Genomic DNA, 18,673 nt, shown 5'->3' on the forward strand with positions numbered 1-18,673 from the left:
ATAAATCCAAGTCTGACACCTGACATCATCAAGTTTGGTTCTAGTAATTGAAAATCTCTGCATCCACTCAGCAGCCAACACCTTTTGATTCTGCAAAACAATGACTGTAAAGCAACATATTAATGTCAGTCTGGCAGGTTAAACAGCTATAGGTAAAGAGATGTTTATTAAAATGAAATGAATGCAGGGAAAACTCCTGTTAGCTGTATGGCCTGCACCAAGAAACACATTGAAACTGAACTGATCTGGATGGCATGAATAATTTAGCTGACACTAAAGGAGGTAATATAAATGCACACATATATTCTAATCTTTCCTGCCTGTGGTGCGAAGTTGGTCAGCGTGTACCCTGCACCCACCCACTCATCTCCCTCATGTGGAAAAGCAGCCCTCAGTGCTGATTTAATCCAGAAATGTATCTGCACCTCAGATTTATTCACATACGGATACATGATAATGATTCCAAGATTAATCTGTGACAAGAGCTGCTTCCTTTTGTATGCTCAAGGTAACTTTTTTCGCACCTGACCTTTAGCTCAACAGTGCTCTCATTTCACTGCTAATACTTTGATACACGCTGACACCTGAGCAGATGTTTTTTTTCTCTGGCCTGTCAAGCAGGAATCCCAATGCTCCTGTAAGGTAGCACGCTGGAACCGCATGCCCTTTGTTCATCCTCATGGCGTATCTCTAAATTTCAGAGTTAAAACCTTGAGGTAATTACTGCAACCAGGGGTCACTCACAACCAAATTGTTCATTTATGTTGAGGTAGGGTCACAGGGTCATGTAGTTCTGCATCTCTATCCATTCATTTTATTTTCCCAGTAAGTTTAGGTGTGAAAGTCAAAGAGACTGTGAAGTCATTTGTACTGAACCTTAACATGATCGATTTTGCTGCAGACTATTACACCTGAAATGTTATCTACAATGGTCTTCAAATGTATTTCGTTTAAATATGGTGGGAATTTAGAGCTCTGTCAGATTTCTGAGATTGGAGTTTTAAAATAATAGAAACCCACTTCGTTCTTACCCTTGTTCTTTGCGCAATTTGCAGATTGACTCACCTTTACCTTTGTATTGCACTCAGAGAAATTATCTTATACATGCTCAGCTCTATTCAATTCAATTAAATTTTATTTATATAGCGCCAAATCATGAAACATGTCATCTCAAGGCACTTTACAAAATCAAGTTCAATCATATTATACAGATTGGGTCAGATTATACAGATTGGTCAAAAATGTCCTATATAAGGAAACCAGTTGATTGCATCAAAGTCCCGACAAGCAGCATTCACTCCTGGGGAATCGTAGAGCCACAGGGAGAGTCGTCTGCATTGTACATGGCTTTGCTGCAATCCCTTATACTGAGCAAGCATGAAGCGACAGTGGGAAGAAAAACTCCCCATTAACGGGAAGGAAAACCTCCGGCAGAACCGGGCTCAGTATGAACGGTCATCTGCCTCGACCGACTGGGGTTACGGAAGACATAGCAGAGACACAACAAGAGAGACAAAAAAGCACAGAAGCGCACATTGATTTAGTAATCTGTTCTACATTAGATGGTAGTAGCGGGTGAGCCGTCTTCTCTGGATGATGTCACAGTTAACAGAACGCCAGACCAGGTGTACCTACTATGAAGAAAAAGAGAGAGAGCAAAAAGTTAAAAGCTGAAATGACGACAGTCATTTCAATGTAATACAATGCAAAACTGGAGAACAGTAGACTGAAGAACAGTAGAAATCAGTAGAGTGAGAAAATTAGACCCTGATGTCCTCCAGCAGCCTAGGCCTATCACAGCACAACTATAGAGATAGCTCAGGGTATGAGATAGCTGAATATGAGGGAACTGGAGTTACAACAACAAGGCCGCCTTCTCACATTCAGTTGCACTAACAGATGGTTGAGGCAAAAGAGCTCATTTGGACACCAACAAAGAGACACCAATGATTTAATGATTATTTCTCATTCAGCCATTATTTGTATGGGTATATAATCTACTGACACACCGTATTTCATTCGTGGAGAGGCTCTTGTGTTAACAGAAGGCCTCGTCGGTGAGACTTTCTGCACTGGTAAGGATTCCAGAAGCGGCTCTGTCAATATTCATGATGGGAATTAATATGCTGATTATAATGTGTTTATGACACACCTCTTTCAATTAAACAGAAGATACTGAGAGCGTCCCCTGACAGGTGTTTTTGTTCTCACACGCGCTGCGGTGTCTGATTTACATGACAGACTAATTTAGCTGAGAGGCTGATGTAGAGAAGGTCAGCCTCCCAGCGGTGGGGGTCTCTGTGTAAAGTCCTGCTCAGAGACGTCCTATGTAAATACCTAGCAGCCGTCAAGTAGCTCTAAATGAGGAGCTAATGAGTTGTGTAGGTAAAGTTGCAAGAGTTGTGAAAGAAGCGGTGGCCGACCTGAGGTTTAGGTTAATTAATGAAGTGATTCGGTCTCAAGGAGGACTACGCAGGGCTTGCTACAGGCACAGAGCAGCAGATCACAACACTGACAGATGCCCTATTACAATGTTAATGATAGCAGGTCCCACGTCAGATAATTATATTCAAAGTTATTTCTGCAGATAACAATCAGAAGTGCACATGCCACTGACTGCTTGACTGTCGAGGGGCTGTTCCAGACCGCATGTGGCTCAGCCCCTCCCCATCCACCACTGTCTGAACATAATGGTTGAGTTAGGCCCAAAGGAGTGATCAATATGATCTAGACCTGATAAGATCTGCCGTCCTCGGAGGGCTGTGGCAGCACGTGCCAAGCACGATCAGTGAGAATTCATCAGCTGCTCTGATCCTTTCTGGCTAAATGCTTTCTGCACCAGATAAATAAATATAATTTAATAAGAAGGAAGTTCGGTGCACAATCCAGTTGAAGGATAGTAAATTTATTCCGTTTGCTGTTCTGTTTTATTTTAAATCTTAAAAATGTACTTTTGGGATTACTGTTAATCCTGATAAACTATAAAATCTGATGTCACATGTTAAATTCTGCACAGCTGGGTGGAATGGTCTGTTAAAAAGAGTCTTCCATTACTCAGGCTGACAAGAGCTGCTTCATTCTCACCATGATGATCCCAAAATAAATGTTTACCTTTTAATCATGTTACTGAGGAAATCCATGCCTATGACCCAGGAAGGTGAACACAATCCAAAATTGTATCACGTTTCAGTTGCTGAAATAACTGGTCATTTTAGAATTTAAGTTAGTTAAATTTCAACTTCTCAAAAAAAGGCACACCTCTGGAGCCAAGTAAAATGTCTACAGTCAATCTGAAATCAGCAATCTGAAAAGTAGATGTGTCTTAGTGTACAAGTCCAGCAGCAGCTGGAACAATAACATCTTGTTTCATTCCTTTACTATTTATGTTTTTTAAATTTCTTCAGGTAGTGGTCCACTCCTTATGGCTCCAGTTGTTGGTAATACCCAGCTGGTATTACAAGCACTGCAAAATCATGGAACATGAGCCTCACGGTGCTTCTAGGCTTCTCCGGGTGGGCCAGAGATCGGTGCAGGAGGTGGAATCATCCAGCCCGATGTTGGACCAGCAAGCAAATTTTCTCTGTATACAAAGGGTATATAAACATGTGGTGAACCAGGTTGTGATCTGAGCCCCACAAGCGAGGGAGAGCTGTGTGCTTCCTTGGTGTTGGCCAACAATAAGTCTGGCATTTTGTTGTCACTGGTGTGGAGAGTAACTTACTGGATGAAGGTGGGGAGAGTTGGGGAAAAGGAAACATGATTACAATCTCTTGAGATAAGAAAAATGCTTATGGATGCTGCTTTTGGAGTATGATGGTCACATTAGGGAGGACATTACATGCTGCTAAAGCGTTGGCACAGGTGGGAACACACCATTATTACAATAATATGTGCAAACTCTTGTTATTAGGAAGAATGTCCTCTTGCTGACAGAGAGTTCAGCAGCTACATCTATACGGACAAAACTAATCAAAATAAAAATGCATCATGTAAACAAGCCAACTGGAATATTGTGACTGGATTATGCTCAATCAGAATGGAATTGTATTCTGAATGAGAGGATTGGTTTATTGATGTGTTTGGTAGAGAAATTTGATAACTGCTCATGTCAGTGGTTGTATTTTGAATAAAACCTGGTGCATATACATGGACATTATGATCGGATTAATTAATTAATGGTGTGCCCATATAAATGGTACAATCTAATATTTTTTTTTTGTTTCTTAATCTGAATGTATTTAAATCCTATTGTGAAATGTTGTGCATGTAAACACAGCTAGTGTCCTTACTGCCAACTATCTCTTTGATAGTCAAATGCCCAGAGTTACGCCATCTATCATTTACGAATAAAGATAGATCCCGGCCCCTTTTCATTCTGCTCTTCTTGGTTTTGTTGGCCTGGAGTAAATGAAAACTGTCCATGTTTGTGTGTGTCCAGAGTTAGAACGATTAGCCATCTCTCAGTCAGGATAAATAAATTGCTCTCTCTGTAGCCTTTCTGATCCCACATCTGATCCCAATTCATCCACTTTGTTGGGAAGGGATTTCACATTGCCCATGCTGATGGACAGGATGACGGAGCTGTGCCTTCTCCTGCCTGATTGCACATGGGAGCCTGTATGTGCATTGTTTTGTCTTTGCTTTAGTGCTGTTGTTCTTTATACTATGTGTACTAGTTTCATGCTTTTAACTTGAGTTCAACAGAGGTTGAGATTTGGGCTTTTTGTAAATTGGACGAGTTTTACATTGTGTTTGGGCTAGAAACTGTTGGTGAGATCTGGTAATCCTGGGAAGAAAAACCAAGCAGCTGTTTGTAGCTTGGCACGATGTCTGCAGCAGAGACCATGCCCGCCAACAAGGGGGGGTGGGGGGGATCAACTGTCCCAGGACCAGGATAAAAGAGGGGGGCAGAACTGAGGTTCAGATGATTAAATGATGGCAGGAATATATTTTTAAATGGTTTTATTTATATTTAATATAAAGGTTATTAACATTTTTATATTCATATTTATATATAATAGTTTGTTTTTTATTAAGGGCCCAGGGCTTCCCCCACCCCAACACAAAAATTTTTTACCCATCAAGTTTTTGCTCCAACTTTTGAAATTCACTCAGCTGCTCAAGTAAAACAGAATGTCCAGTTTTCAGAAGTCTGGTGCACAGAAAAGACAAGAGAGGAAGGAATGAAAGCAGAGGCTTGAGAAATTTTATGAGTAAAAATATTTACACACAGAGCCAAGTAATAAGCAATACCACCATGATGAACGCTTACAAGTGTGGCTTTGCATCCATTAGGTAATGTAATATACACCAAATGTTCTATTTATGAGCAACAGTTGAGTTTGGTAGCTCCAACACAACAGAGAACAGAAAGATGGCAGAGTTCCATGAATCGGAAGGTCAGAGGGGAGCAGGAGAGCAAGCTAAGGCAGGGTGCTAGTGCTAGTCAGTCAGAGAGAAAGGAGGAGGACGTAGCAAATCTTTAGCCAAAAGAACCTCAGAGCTGACAGACAGACTTTGTGAAGAGACGATAGAGAGAGACCTCCCTGTCTAGTCATTTATTACAAATAGATATCATTAGTAGAACCCAGTGCTATATAAATGCTGCAGTTTCTGGCCATGAAAAAATGAGCGAAGTGCAGAATCTACACAGGCAAAATGGGAGAGCATGCAGTGGCTCAGTTTGGCACAGAGATGCAGCAGTAAAATTGTGATGTAACCCAGTTTTCTTACTCAATGCTTTCCAGCTTTTTGGTGAGACATTAACTTAGCTCTTTTTATCAGATTGAATGATCTGATATCAGAACAGATGACCAAGGTGATGAAAGAGGAAGTGCAGCAGTGGAGAGAGAGAGCAAAAGTAGGTGACCAGGGAGAGGGAGAGAGATGACAGAGATGGCACAAGAGGCACAGATGATCAGGTAATAGACTTAAAAATATAAATTGTAAAGTGTAAGTTGTAAAACATTTGTAGTTTTAGTCCACTCTTGTCTCATTACTTATGACTGTATTTGTTGAATCGTGTTGCAATTTTTCCCAATCAAATTATAGTGCACCATGCAGATACATACACCTGGAAACATTTGTAATTTCTGTATATTTAAATCACATCTAGAAATGTAAAATATTTGGTACTGTATTAGAAAAAGGATGACAACAGTAAGTATTGTATTAATTGTGTAACTGATGTGAAACCGAAAAAGTGAAGAGTAAATTGAAAGAAAGCATTAAAGTAAATCGCAGGAAAAGCATAGCAGTATATTTCTAATACAGGAATGCTAAACTAACCGGAATCCTTTCACAAAGGAGACAAAGGAGCTACCAGCAGATGCAGAGGGCAGAAATTCCCAGAGTATTTGTCTTAGTATTTGGGGCGACTGTGGCTCGATGGGTGAAGTAGTTGAATGTGGCTGTAGTGTAAAGAGCTTGGAGTGGTCGGTATGACTGGAAAAGTGCTATATAAGTTCAGTCCATTTACCATTTATTATTCCTTCCATAATTGATGGGCAAACCTGGCAGAGAGTATACAGAATGTGAGTGAAATATGCCAACCAAGCATCAGCGAGGAGGTTGGTAGCTAAGTAGAGCAGGCTCTGGCATTATCTGGAAGAAGATTGAGATGATTGCATGCAAAGTGAAACAGCAGCACCAAGAGCTAAAAGTGGTATGGGGTGTGCCACTTTTCAAAGTGGTATATGCCACTGGTCATTCAAAAGCTGCATATGCTGACTGTCGTATTCTGGTTTTATTGACAACATGAGACAGTTTGTAACAGGAGTCTCAAACACTGGTGGGTGAAAATCAGCAAATAAAAGATAAAATAAAATATTTTATTCTGTACATGGTTTTTATAACAGCGTTTTTTTTCTTTGCACCTTACATGGGTGATTGACCATTTGAATTGTAATAATGCACATTGTATGAAGGTGCAATGTCAATAAAGATTTAACCAAGCATCAGCCTCAAACAGGCTGACTTCCTGTTGTTGCTGTGTGAACGACGGTCTTTTGCTCCAGGCTCTCTCGCTTTTTATCTTTAAAGCTCTTTGCTGTAACATCTGTTTCCAAACATAAGTACTTTTAAAAAAAATTCTGTGGCTGCTCATCAAGTTTGGGAACTCCTCGTGTTTCACACGGGCTGTGTCTCATTCCGAATACTTCCGTCAGTGCACTGCTGATGTGGACTGACCACTTACTGCCGTAGTGCCCACTTTCGACCGTTAGTAGTGTTCCAAAAGGAACACTTATGTTAAAACGCTTACCGGAAATGATGGGATGACGTGACGAACGCAACACACGTGAGCGCAAATTTTTCAGCCCGTCAAAAATATATTCCGGGCGTTTGTTTACAAACAACAATCGTTTACATTCACAGCATGTGGAAAATACATCACCTCCGACGTCAACGCAGGATCCTCCAAATATTGGCTGAATATGAGGTATGTTTGTGTATTTTACAAACACCTATCGAGTACAATGCCTCGTATTACCACCATTACTTACATTTATATGATTGCAGTGTCACAGCTCCGGCTGTCTCAGCTGAATTGTCCGCCATTATTTTCAAAATGGGAACATCTTCCCGACGTCCCTAGCCCCTCCCTTTCCGCTTTGTAGTCAAGATGGCGTCCGTTTAGTGCGAGTAGGGTCCATCGTTACGCACTGCATTTTGTGCCCGTTTTTAGGGGTCATCCGGGTACCTTCAGTGCACTGACTTTTTGTGTTATCTACACTATATACTTAAAACTAAGTGTTCGAAGTGTAGAAGTAGGCGGAATGAGACACAGCCAAAGTTTGTTCTTTGGCATGATAACAGGGCGCTAGCCTAGCTTTAGCCTAGTGTTAGCCAAGCCTTAGCCTCATAATGGCTTCTCCGTCTCTGACTAAGTCTCCTATCTGCTGCTGTCTGTGTCAGATGTTCAGTTATTCCTCTGCCTCCTTTAATGATAATGTTACATGTAATAAATGTAGTGCTTTTGTAGCTTTGGAGGCGAGGGTGTCAGAATTGGAGACCCGGCTCCGTGCTGTTGAAAAACCAGCTGATAGCCGCTCCTTTGCTAGCGCGGAGCCGCTTAGAGTAACTTCACGTAGCGAACCAAAAGCAGTAGCACCCGAACAGCCTGGTAACCAGGCTGGCTGGGTGACGGTTCGTAGGAAATATAGCTCTAGATCCCAGCCCGCCCAGATCACCACCAGTCCGTCTGCGTTTCTAATAGATTTTTACCACTCAGCGACACACCCGCTGAGAAGCCGACCTTAATTATTGGCAGCTCGATAGTGAGAAATGTGGCACTAAAGAAACCAGGGACCATAGTTAAATGCCTACCAGGGGCCAGAAGGAGCGACATAAAATCCTACCTAAAACTACTGGCTAAGGATAAGCGTAAATACCGCAAAATTGTTATTCACGCTGGCGGTAATGACACCCGGTCACGCCGATCAGAGGTCACCAAAGTTGGTGTTGCTTCGGTGTGCGAGTTTGCTAAAACAATGTCGGACTCTGTAATTTTCTCTGGTCCCCTGCCTGACCAGTGATGACATGTTTAGCCGCATGTCCAGAAAACGAAGAGGGCTACATTGATAACTGGTGAACTTTCTGGGGAAAACCTGGTCTGATAAGGAGAGACGGCATTCATCCCACTTTGGATGGTGCAGCTCTTCTTTCTAGGAATCTGGCCGGATTTATTAGTTCTCCTAAATGCTGACAACCCAGGGTCAAGACCAGGAAGCAGAGCCGTAGTTTAACACACCTCTCTGCAGCTTCTGTACTGTTACCCACCCATTATCCTATTGAGACGGTGTCTTTCCCACGGCCAAAACTTAACAGATCAAAAACTGATCTAAAAGGAACAAATCATAAAAACCTAATAAAAATCCATACGGATCACTTTGAACCAAAAAATTTAAATAATTAAATGTGGTCTATTAAATATAAAGTCTCTCCCTCCAAAGACTTTGTTAGTTAATAGATTGATTTTTGATAATCAGATTGATTTGTTTTGTCTCACAGAAACCTGGCTACAAGAGGACTACGTTAGTATAAATGAGTCAACTCCCTCCAGTTATTCAAATTTCCACAATCCCAGATCTGTGGGAAGAGGAGGAGGAACCTTTAAAACTATCTTAGAGGACGCGGAGGAACATCATGGAGTGAAGACGTGCTTCTCGAGGCTCCGCAAAAGCAGGGAAAAAACATTTATTTTTAAGCACACCCCTATTTATAAATCAGCCTCGCATATGTATATAATGGTGCGCTTCTAATCCCTGGTTCATTTGACATCTTTTTTGGTCGATAAATCGTTTGTTTTAATAACTTTTTGTAGCAGGCCGCGGTCGTCGCCTCGAACCTAGCCAGCGTGCACTAGCTACATAGCGCCCGACCCGGGCCCGAAACGGACTGGTTTGTCACTTTTGGGTTGATCCCTTGTCCCCTGCACGGTGGCACTAGGACTGATATTACTGCGGGCACGGGTGAGCATAAAAGAGTGGTTTCCGTCCTTGGATAGTCCATTGTGCTAAAGCTAATTATTGGCTGCGCTCGCTCGTGTCACTGAACTGGGACGTCATCGTTTACGCCAACTCTCTTCGGCACTGTTTGGGACCATTTTCTGTTTTAAAGTACTGCGACTCTTGTAAAATGGACAAGAGGGAAACTAAGGGACCCCGTCAGAGACGTACTGCCGCTGAGACGAGCTCCGGATCGGGCGCGCTCAGGATGGATGAGACGCCGCTGGGGAGCGACGAGCGTGGATCAGATACACCGCTCAGTGAGGCAACATTCACCAAAGCACTGCAAGGTCTGAAGCAAGACATTTGTGATACTTTTGACTCGAGGATCGACTCTTTTACTCTCACATTAAGGTCAGAAATTAATTCCGTGAAGGCTGAGCTTAATGCTAATATAAACTCCATCCAGTCTCTTGTTGAAACTCAGGGAGCCACAATCAAAGAGCTCGAGGTCTCTGCTACCTCTTGCAGTGATGATTTGTCCTCCCTGCAGTCCTCTGTATCTGTTTTAGCAGAGGAAGTTAAACATCTACAGGCTAAATGTGAGGATCTGGAGGGAAGGTCAAGGCGTAATAATATTCGTCTCATCGGGCTGGCTGAAGGACTGGAACTGCCCAGTTCTAGAGAATTCATCTCACAGCTTCTGCGTGACCTCTTGGGATTGGAGGATGTGCCGCTTCTGGACCGGGCTCACAGATCTAGCAGGGAAAAACCTAAAGAAGGAGCTCCACCTCGACCAATTATCATCAGAGTGCATTATTTTCATGTGAAGGAACTGATTCTGGGCCGGGCAGGAGCTGTTGCACCTCTTCTCTATCAGGGCAGGAAAATTTTTATCTTTCCAGACTTTACGTCATCAGTGGCCAAAAAACGCTCACAATTTGGGAATGCCAAACGTCTCCTACACTCGTGCCCTGGCGTTAAGTTTGGTCTGTTCTACCCTGCTGAGTTAAGAATCACACTGCCAAATGGAGCTGTGCGCAAGTTTTCCGACCCCGAAGCTGCCACAGACTTTATTAAGAAACTGGGAGGTGGTGCTTCTTCTGACTAATGACTTTGACTTGGTTTGAGGCTGATGTTCGTTATTTCTGATTTATATTTGTGAAATGGTAACCTAACTGAAGGTTTTTTTTTTGTTTTTTTTTTGTATGATTTCACAAAATGTAGGGGGTGCTTTTAGTACCAGATTTTGTTAATTATTATTTTTCTTTTTTTATCTTATTTATGATGTTTTCTTTATTTTTGTTTAATTTTTTAAAATTTATTTAATTTTATAAATATTACTATATTATTATATTATTTATATTTTATTAAATCTTTTTTTTTTTCAAAATACCTTTTTAGTTTTCTATCCTTACTACTGATTTATTTCCTATATATACTTTATTTGTTTATTTATATTTCTGTGTGGGTATAGGTGTGCAGATGCATATCTACTCATACACTTAATTAGATAATATAATTTGATCCACTTATTTTTGTTCCTGCTTTGCACTGGTGGGAGCTTGAGTTCTACTGGGTCCGTGGATGCTTGGGAAGAGGTATCTAGTAGTTAGTAAAAGGGGGTATGCGCGCATCTTGTTTGGGAAGATGCTTCAGCAATCAGGGGTAAGTTCAAACGTTCTTGTTTTGTCGTACTGTTTTTCACATGTTATTTGGTCTTTAAGTGCTATCAATGGGTCACTCTTTACACAGATTGATGGATGTCACAATCTAATTGTGATAATTTACTAAAGGGTCAGGTTTTCAAGTTTTGTAGCTGGAATTGTAAGGGTTTAAATCAACCCATTAAAAGGAGTAAAGTGCTCCATCATTTACAGCATTTGGGTGCTCAAATTGTGTTTTTACAAGAAACCCACTTGAAAATCTCAGATCATTCTAGACTCCGGAAGGGCTGGGTTGGCCAAATATATCATTCAACTTTTCAAGGTAAATCTCGAGGTGCTGCTATTTTAATTCACAAATCAGTACCATTTGTGTCTTCTAACATTATTACTGATCCTAATGGTAGATACATTATTGTTTGTGGGAGCATCTTTAATACAAAATTAGTTTTGGCTAATGTATACGCACTGAATTGGGACGATTATAATTTTTTTAGGTCCTTTTTTACCAAAATTCCAGATTTATCTTCACATTTTCTTATCTTGGCTGGCGATTTGAACTGTTGGCTGGGCCCTTTGGATCGGTCATCAAATAATATTAACAGACAATCACATTCTTCCAAAGTTGTTAATAATTTTCTTAAAGAATTCTCAGTTATTGATGCCTGGCGCTTTCTTAACCCTACTCGTAAAGAATATACATTTTTCTCCCCAGTTCACCATACATACACTCGTATTGATTACTTTCTTTTGGACAGCCGACTGATACCGCATATCCGATCTTGTTCACACAATGCCATTGTAATTTCAGATCATGCTCCTGTGACATTGGACCTGGTGATGGGAGGTGGTTCTCCTTCTGTTGTTCCTTGGCGCTTGAACACACGTCTGTTGTCTGATGATAAGTTTGTTGCCTTTGTTACTTCGAAAATAGACTTCTTCATTGCCACAAATGATACCCCAGGTACATCACCCTCTCTCTTGTGGGAGACTTTTAAGGCTTTTATACGAGGACAGATTATATCCTACAGTAGTTTCGAAACTAAGCAGAGAAAGGCAAAGTTGTCAGAACTTACAACTCGAATTCTGCAGTTGGATGAACTATACGCAGCTTCCCCCTCACCCGAGACATACAATGTTAGGTTGTCTTTACAGGCAGAGTTTGACCGATTGGCATCAGTACAGGTGGAGGAGATGCTTTTGAAGTTGCAGCATGCCCAATATGAATATGGTGACAAGGCTAGTAAACTACTTTCTCACCAACTTCGTAACGCGTCAGCAACACATTTTATCCCACAGATACAAACTCACAATGGTATCTCTTCGGATCCATAAATAATTAATAACCAGTTCCAAGAATTTTACTCGTCATTATACGTATCTGAATGTCCATTTGATATTTTGTCTCTGAACTCTTTCTGTGATAACCTTGTTTTTCCTGTACTAGACCGAACTTATAGTCTTTAAATGGAAGAGCCTTTGGCTGTAGAAGAAGTTCTACGTGCTCTTAATAATATGCAAAGTTCAAAATGCCCAGGACAGGATGGATTTCCTGTCGACTTTTACAAAAAGTTCAGTCTTAAATTGGCTCCCCTCCTACTGAACATGTTTAGGCACTCATTTGAAACTGGAACTCTCCCAGCATCCTTGTTACAGGCTTCTATTTCTTTGATCCTGAAGAAGGATAAAGATCCTTTATCTTGTGGCTCCTATCGCCCAATTTCTCTTTTAAACGTAGACTATAAAATTCTTTTAGCCCAAACTTTTAGCCCTCCGTTTAGCCCTCCGTTTAGAAACTGTCTTGCCATCTTTGATTAGTCCTGACCAGACTGGATTTATTAAGGGGAGATATGCCTTCTCCAATGTTAGACGGTTATTTAATGTGCTCTATAACCCCACAGATTCTTGTGAAGCTGAATTTGTGATTAGTCTGGATGCGGAGAAGGCGTTTGACAGAGTGGAATGGGGTTACCTTTTTTATGTACTTCAACGTTTTGGATTTGGTAATAAGTTTGTTTCGTGGATAAAGCTCTTGTACACTTCCCCACTTGCCTCTGTCAAAACAAATTCCATTTACTCTAAATATTTTCCTCTTTTCAGAGGCACTAGACAGGGGTGCCCCATGTCCCCATTACTTTTTGCAATAGCTATAGAGCCATTGGCCATCTCACTTAGATCCAATATACATTTAAGTGGGGTCACAAGATCAGGCATTGAACAACGGCTTTCCTTGTACGCCGACGACTTGCTTCTCTATATCTCTAAACCAGCCTCTTCAGTCCCTATTGTACTTTCAACTCTTGATCAATTTAGCCGCGTCTCTGGCTATAAACTAAACCTTGGTAAAAGTGAAATTTTTCCATTAAATTCGGTGGCTCGAAAATATTCACTTGCTTCTCTCCCATTTAGGGTTGCCCTTGATGGTTTTACATATTTAGGTGTGAAGGTCAAATGTAAATTTTGCGACCTTTTTAAATTTAACTTTGAGCCGTTGGTGGACAAGGTCAAACAAGACCTAGATAGATGGTCTTTGCTTCATTTATCCGTTGCTGGGAGAATTAATACGATTAAAATGAACGTGCTTCCCAAGTTTTCTTTTCTCTTTCAGTGTGTCCCTGTTTTTATCCCCGTTTCTTTTTTTAGCAAACTGGACCAAATCATCACTGGATTTATTTGGGATCATAGACCCTCTAGAATTCGTAAATCATATCTTAGGAGACCAAAAAGTGTGGGTGGAATGGCACGGCCGGACTTTATGTTTTATTATTGGGCATCTAATATTAGAATTCTTAATTATTGGTTAAAGGCAAATGATTTGGACAACGCCCCGGCTTTGGTGGATTTGGAAACCTCATCCTGTACACGATCGTCTTTGTCTGCCTTAGTTTATGCTCCCAAATTGCTATCAGGTGCTGAAATTCCGAACAACAAAATGGTGAGGGTGACTCTGAAAATTTGGTTTCAGTTCCGCCGCTATTTTAAATTAAACTTTTTTTCTTTACAATCTCCTATCTTCAAGAACCCTTTATTCCGGCCCTCTATGATCGATAGTGCTTTCTCCGTTTGGTTTTCTCATGGTATCAAAAGCTTTAGTGACCTCTATGAGGAGGGTACATTCGTCTCCTTTGATCAGCTTTCTGCAAAATTCGACCTCCCAAAGAGCCACTTTTTTCTGTACCTACAGGTCCGAAGTTATGTTAAGGAGAAAACTTCTCTTTTTCCCTCTAGACCTCCTGTTAATGATTTGGATAAACTTTTGTCACCTCCCCCACCGAAAAAGGGTCCCATTTCATGTTTGTATGAGAGAAGGTGCTGTCTTCGTGAGTCCCCAATTCTCTCAATCAAAGCGGCATGGGAAGAGGACTTGGGTTTTCTGTTTCCAGATGACTTGTGGGATAGAATTCTTTACCGTGTACATGGTTCGTCACTGTGTGCCAGACACGGACTAATTCAGTGTAAGGTCCTGCATCGCACTCACTGGACTAAGACCTGGCTGTCTAAAATATACCCAAACGTTAGTCCGGAATGCGATCGTTGCCATCAAACTCCTGCCTCACTGATCCATATGTTTTGGTCATGCCCATCACTAAAGCAATATTGGACAAACATTTTTGCAGCCTTGACTGAAGTAGCTCATGTGTCCATCCAGCCTGATCCACTAACTGCATTGTTTGGTGTACTTTCTGAGACGGTTTCTTTGTCAAGACTTAAGGCTGATCTGGTTTCATTTCTCACTTTGTTGCCGAGGCGTAGAATATTGCTGTGCTGGAAATCAGCTTTACCTCCCTCATTTGAAATCTGGATTAAAGATGCTTTACACTTTAGTAAACTTGATAAGATTAAATTTACCCTACGAGGTTCCACAACTAAATTTTTAAAGACTTGGCAACCGTTTTTTGATTTTATTCAGACATTGCCGTCCCGTATGGTGCCCAACTAAATTTAAATTTTGCTTTTGCCTGACCTTTTTATTTACATTATCATATTATTTATCAAATTAATTATTTTGTCATTAATACCCATTGATGTACCTTTTTCTTAAATCCTTACCCCCCTTTTTTTTTTTTTTTCTCCACTATTAAGACCTATATTTATATCATTGTACTTTGCACAAAAGACTAATGTCTTTTTTATTTCTTTCTCTAACATATCTACTTTTTGTTTTTTTTCTTGTTTTCTATTCTTATTCCTCTGGATTTTATTTGGGAAGGCTTATCCATGTGTTCTGTACGACTTATGTTGGGTTCGGTTATAGAAAAAAGTCTACATATCTTGTTCATATATTTTTGCACATTTTGTATTTTGATGTTAAAACCTAATAAAAAATAAAAAAATAAAAAAATAAAACTATCTTAGATTCAATTGGTTTTGCTCAAGATGTGCATAAACCGACGCACTCTCGGCTCCATACTTTAGACCTTGTGCTGACATATGGCATTGATTTTGAAGAATTAACAGTATTCTCTCACAACCCTGTCCTGTCTGATCATTTTTTTTATAACATTTGAGTTTAATCTAACTGAGTTCTCCACCCCCAAAAGAGGGTTCCATTATAGTAGATCTTTATAGGATAGTGCTGTATCAAAACTTAAAGAGTCTGTCCCCTTTTTAATATCCTCAGTATTGCAGAAATGCCCTGTAGATGGCAGCAATGCTGTTTCTTCCCATTCACAAATCGATACCTTTGCTAACAGTGTGACTTCCTCATTGCGTTCTGCCTTAGACAATGTAGCTCCCTTGAAAAGGAAGGTGATTATTCACAGGAAGCTGGCTCCCTGGTTTAATTCAGAGCTGTGTTCCTTGAAGCACAATGTCAGGAAATTGGAGAGAAAATGGCGCTCTACACACCAAGAGGAATCCTACTTAATCTGGAGGGACAGTCTATTGTTGTATAACAAGACCCTTCACAGAGTTAGAGCAGCATATTTTTCATCATTAATTGAAGAGAATAAAAATAATCCTAGATTTCTCTTTAGTACAGTTGCCAAACTTACCCAGAGCCACAGCTCTGTTCATCCATCCATTCCCTTAGCTCTTAGTAGTAACAATTTTAAGGGATTCTTCATAAATAAAATTGATGCCATTAAAAATAAAATAATTGGCATCCTCCCAAACATGATTACCTCATCCTCAGTAAGTGAGGCAGCATTGGAGGAATCTTTAGAACCTGCACACTGTTTGAACTGTTAGAAGCAGTAGAGCTTTCTGAGCTATCTAAAATTTTAGCTTCATCTAAACCTTCTACCTGTAAATTAGACCCAATCCCAACCAAGTTGTTTAAGGACATATTCCCTTTGATCAGTGGCCCTATTTTGGACATGATTAATCTATCCTTATTAAATAGATATGTACCACAGGTTTTTAAAGTAGCTGTTATTAAACCTTTACTTAAAAAACCTTTAATTGATCAAGATGAGTTAGTAAACTACAGACCTACTGTATATCTAATCTTTTCTTATCTAAAATTCTTGAGAAAGTAGTTGTTAATCAACTTTGTGAACATTTACAAAGTAATGACATACTTGAGGAGTTTCAGTCAGGCTTCATAGCTCATCATAGCACTGAAACAGCTCTGGTGAAGGTCACTAATGATATTCTCATTGCCTCAGATAATGGACTTGTGTCTGTACTTGTCCTGTTAGATCTCAGTGCTGCATTTGATACAGTTGATCACAATATTCTCCTACAAAGACTTGAGCATACTGTAGGGATTAAGGGGAAAGCATTAGGCTGGTTTAAATCTTATCTGTCGGGTAGATTCCAGTTTGTTCATGTTAATAATAAATATTCCTCAAACTCTAGGGTCACCTGTGGAGTACCACAGGGTTCAGTCCTTGGACCAATTCTCTTTACTATATATATGCTTCCGATCGGCAAAATTATCAGGCAGCATGGGCTTAATTTCCACTGGTATGCTGATGACACTCAGCTATATTTATCCATAAATCCTAATGAATCCAATCAATTACTTCGACTGCAGTCATGTCTTGATGACATCAAAAGCTGGATGACTTTAAATTTCCTGCATCTAAATTCTGACAAGACCGAAGTTGTAATCTTTGGGCCAGAGTCCTCAAAAAATAAAGTTCTTAACCAATCACTTAATCTGGGTGGCATTAAATTGGCCTCTGGTAATAAAGTAAAAAATCTTGGTGTTATTTTTGACCAAGACATGTCATGAGTTTCCTTTTTTCACATCCAGACTATCGCCAAAATTAGAAACATTCTGTCCAGGGGTGACGCTGAAAAACTAGTCCATGCATTTGTTACTTCAAGGCTGGACTATTGTAATTCTTTACTATCAGGAAGTCCAAAAAATGCAGTTCAAAGCCTTCAGCTGATCCAAAATGGTATAGCAAGAGTTCTGATGAAAATCAACAAGCGGGATCATATTTCTCCAATTTTAGCTTCCCTTCATTGGCTTCCTGTTAAATCAAGAATAGAATTTAAAATTCTTCTTCTAACGTATAAAGCCCTTAATAATCAAACTCCATCAAATATCAGACCTCTGATTACCCCGTATGTTCCTAACAGAGCACTTCGCTCTCAGACTGCAGGTCTGCTGGTGGTTCCTAGAGTCTCTAAAAGTAGAATGGGAGGCAGATCCTTTAGCTATCAGGCTCCTCTCCTGTGGAACCAACTCTGTTTTGGTCTGTGAGGCAGACACCCTGTCTACTTTTAAGACTAATCTTAAAACTTTCCTTTTTGACAAAGCTTATAACTAGAGTGGCTCATGTTACTCTAAGCTACCTTTATAGTTTTACTGCTATAGGCTTAGGCTACTGGAGGATATCAGGATCTAATTTTCTCACTCTATAGAGTTCTACTGTTCTTCAATTATGCATTACGTGTTGTCATTTCTGCTTTAACTTTTTGTTCTCTCTCTTTTATCTTCATAGTAGGTACTCCTGGTCTGGTGTTCTGTTAACTGTGACATCATCCAGAGAAGACGGCTCACCCGCTATTACCATCTAATGTAGAACAGATTACTGGATCAATGTGTGCTTCTGTGCTTTTTTGTCTCTCTTGTTGTGTCTCTGCTCTGTCTTCTGTAACCCCCAGTCGGTCGAGGCAGATGACCGTTCATACTGAGCCCGGTTCTGCCGGAGGTTTTCCTTCCCGTTAATGGGGAGTTTTTCTTCCCACTGTCGCTTCATGCTTGCTCAGTATGAGGGATTGCTGCAAAGCCATGTACAATGCAGATGACTCTCCCTGTAGCTCTACGCTTCTCCAGGAGTGAATGCTGCTTGTCGGGACTTTGATGCAATCAACTGGTTTCCTTATATAGGACATTTTTGACCAATCTGTATAATCTGACCCAATCTGTATAATATGATTCAACTTGACTTTGTAAAGTGCCTTGAGATGACATGTTTCATAAATTGCTGCTATAAATTAAGCCAGGGAAAATCCATTGGTTAAGAAAAAGAGAGTTTCCAAAATGGAATAGATTTGACAGATTTTTAGGCTGCTTTAATAGTTTTAAGTTGGTTTTTAGTGATAATGATGTTTAGACATAAATTCAAACTGGGAGACTCACCCCAGCCGCACCTGCATCCACTG

This window comes from Fundulus heteroclitus, chromosome 8 (genome assembly GCF_011125445.2).
Source record: "Fundulus heteroclitus isolate FHET01 chromosome 8, MU-UCD_Fhet_4.1, whole genome shotgun sequence".
NCBI lineage: Eukaryota > Metazoa > Chordata > Actinopteri > Cyprinodontiformes > Fundulidae > Fundulus > Fundulus heteroclitus.